Genomic DNA, 3,335 nt, shown 5'->3' with positions numbered 1-3,335 from the left:
GGGGTCAGGGAAGTATTTTATTTGAGGTACTGGTTGGGTCAGATCTTTTTTGGATGAAGGTGATAAGTTAACTGCAAGTGTGGGCAAATGGGAATATCACAGAGTGTATAACTGGGGTGCAATTAACTTGTGTGGAGAGGCATATGCATATGAATATAGGGGAAAAAGATGGTTAAGGCTTTAGGAGATGGGAGGACAGATATTTTACATCTCAGCATCATCATCAGAGACAGACTCCTCCCATCTGCTGGGCTTGGTAGCATAAGTTAGTGAGCCTGTGGGAGGTGGCTGCGTTGTCCCATTGTGCTCCTTTTCCACAGAGCAGGCACATACACACACTCCTGCTGTTGCTGACCCAAGAACAGCAGCTACACATCATATTTTGGTTTGTGTTGGTGCTTCTTGCACCCAACTTAAAAGAGAAGGGACTTGGCTGTCAAGTAGAAGGATTCCTTACCTTCATTGGAAAGAATTCACCATCCTATGGATTTTGAGCAATAGAAAATAGCAAAGGACTGGAAAGCTTCTGGCAGCAGTAGTTACTGGCTGGTCAGGATACCCCAGCCATGCTTTCCTCTCACTGGAATAAAATGATGGGCCCTCTAATGCACCACAGATCCCTTCTGTTTATCTTCAAGTCTACCAGCTGGACCAGATGCTGCATTCACAGCTCCCCACCTGAGGAAAAAGTGGGACTGGTGGTGAGTTCTGTCTTTATACCCTCACTTCTCCTTTCCTCACCCAGCTCTTGGCTTCCTCTTTCTGTTTTCTTCGGCATAGACAATATAGGTTTCATTCATCCCATTTGGAAGCCAGTTTGCTCAAGGAACTCCCCTTTACTTGCAGAAGTTCCTCTCCTCCCACCTCCTAAACACCAAATTTGTTCCTGAGAGGAAGGGACTGCTGTCACAGCATCCTACAAAGACAGGGGTTACAAAATCCCATTTCCGTGGGGTTTCCTTTCATGAGCTTTAATTATACTTCCCAGCAAAAGTACTCTAATATGTGATTATAGAAGACTCCCATATTATATCAAGTCCCAGTTAGTAGATACCCAAAGTTCTTCTATATTATTAGAGGTAAGCTGTGTTACTACAACTATTAAGTAAATAATACTGTTTCTATAAAGACTTTATTCACAAAAAGCTCAAAAAATAGGCATAAAATATACAGAATCAGTAGGAAAATAAGAAATCTGCCATCTTTTTAATGTGTATTTATGCTTTTGAATGTGTCTTGTATAAGCATGTTTGTGCGTGGCATGGACTAAGATAATTATTTTCCAACTGCCATATGTTACTAGTGCTTCTAATTCAAACATGCAAAATAATCTTCTGTGGATTATTTTTCCTTTAGAATCTGTCACGTGTCTGGATTTATAGCTGCAGACGTTCAACATATCACATAATTTGGTTGGCAATGGACTGCTTGCCCTGGGAGCATTCCAGTTTGTTTAGCTTTATTTAACAATATTTCCTTTAATTTAGGAGACAATAATTGGATTCTCAGCATTTTCACTGGCAGTCCTTGGTCCGGCTGGATGGTTCATGTGCCACCTTCCAAGCTATAGAAAGAAACAGAAAGCATCCCTTCAAAATTAAGAACTGAAGGCTGCAATAAACTGTAATACTCCTAACTTGGACTCTCTTGAAAGGGAGAACCCAGTGACTTACAGGTCAGTTTTAAATAAAATGATTGAGCAATGAGTTCAGGTTTTATGAAGGTCATATTGCTTCCATATGAAAAAACCAACAAAACAAAGACAAAACAAAACTCCTGATAGAGAATATGGCTAACTAAAGTCCTAGCTCACAACCATCAGTTCTGTGGGAGAGGTCCTAAATCATAAACCTTTTGCAGATGTTGTAGAACTGGACCCAGATATAAAATGGTATAGTGACTGCAACATAATGGTAAGCCTACTCTTCCACCATCAGCTGCAGTGGGACCAGGCTGCATGGACCAGTTTGAACCTGTCATCAGGTACTGTGGGAAAATAATGGAAGATTGGGCAGGAGGACTGTAAACATGCTCCACTGACTTGCAGCTGGGGTGTTGAAAAACACATATATCATACTAATTGCTGTTTGGCCTCCTGTGTGCACAAGTAAAACATCTGTGTTTAGATAACACTGGCCTGTGACACACTTAGAGGCACCCTACTGAACATGCCTGAGATTCCTGCCCTGCTATGGGAGATCAAAGGACAGTGATAAACTGTGCCTGTGTGAGTGAATCCCTGAAATAAAGGTGAGACCAGCAGGTTCATGATCCTCCAGCATGGACTGAGCTCCGTGGTGCTTGCGTCCCTGGTTGTGTGCCTCTGCCTGGGGGCTACTTCAGGGATCCCTTGGTTGGTGAGGTAACGAAAATAAACTTATTCTCTGCATTTCATCCATGGTTCTGTGGTGGTTCCTGTACTCTGCCTGTGCTGGCTCACACAGGTACCACCAAAACTTTAAATTAAATAAATGGGAAAAAATACAGAAAAAAAATTTTTCATAGTTCTTATTGTAATCTCAGGCAAAAACTTGGAGCTTATCATTAAACTTTACATGTGCTCTTTGGGGTGTTCCTGTACCCAGTCTTCTTTTCCATCAGAACAAATGTCTTCTGCAGGTTATGTTTGTCATATACTTCAATTTATTTTCAATTTTTAGTTAAAAATTTGTGACATTCGAGATGTTTTCCCATGGTTGCTATTTATAATGAATGCTATGATAAATACTTTGAAGTCTAGACTGTATTTGAAATAAATAAAATAAATTATACTTGTGATGCCATGTTACATGTGTTATAAAGGTCTTGTAATGATTTCATGTCTGTCTTGCAAAAAAAATTTCATAATAATAACCTTTTGTGATGTTTAATTATTAGTTGTGATGCTGAAATATTAGTAGAATATGATTTGTAATTCCATTAACTTATTTGTAATGTCAATCAAAACAGATTCTGAAAGTAGGTTTTTCAGAAGTGTATGTTCCTGCTGTATTTCTAAAGTATGATTTTCAAACAAACTGTCTGTGTTCTGTTCAGTCTTTTGATCACAACTGAAGTTTTCAGAGTGACAATGGAGGCATCCTGACTGTTTAAAGAAAGTAGTAGTGGTTTATTTCTTGCAAAAGAGCTATAGCTTTGTCATTGGATTGAACAGCCTGATCTGGAAGCCTAGTTACATGTGTGGAAAGTTTCCCATAGATTTTGATGAGTTTTGGATAGGTGCCTACATTCCTGGTATCCAGAGAAAAACACGTGCCAGTAACTGAGATGTAGTTGAGCAAGTACTCTGAAACTCTGCTCCTGGTGAGAGCACTCACCAAAATCAGTAAGGCTAT

At 39.8% G+C, this 3,335-nt stretch overlaps 1 long non-coding RNA gene across 1 annotated transcript; it reads left to right on the top strand.

Annotated features, from left to right (window-relative positions):
* The first annotated feature begins 305 nt into the window (after nucleotides 1–305).
* On the top strand, nucleotides 306–2,778 carry LOC115946581 (uncharacterized). The gene is made up of 2 exons (XR_004080629.1): nucleotides 306–701; nucleotides 1,488–2,778. It is a non-coding gene; the product is annotated as an uncharacterized lncRNA (long non-coding RNA).
* The last annotated feature ends 557 nt before the right edge of the window (nucleotides 2,779–3,335 follow it).

The sequence above is a fragment of the Melopsittacus undulatus genome, chromosome 4, assembly GCF_012275295.1.
Source record: "Melopsittacus undulatus isolate bMelUnd1 chromosome 4, bMelUnd1.mat.Z, whole genome shotgun sequence".
In the NCBI taxonomy this organism is placed as follows: domain Eukaryota; kingdom Metazoa; phylum Chordata; class Aves; order Psittaciformes; family Psittaculidae; genus Melopsittacus; species Melopsittacus undulatus.
The sequence above is the reverse complement of the archived record's forward strand: the minus strand, read 5'-3'. Positions and strand labels throughout refer to the sequence as shown.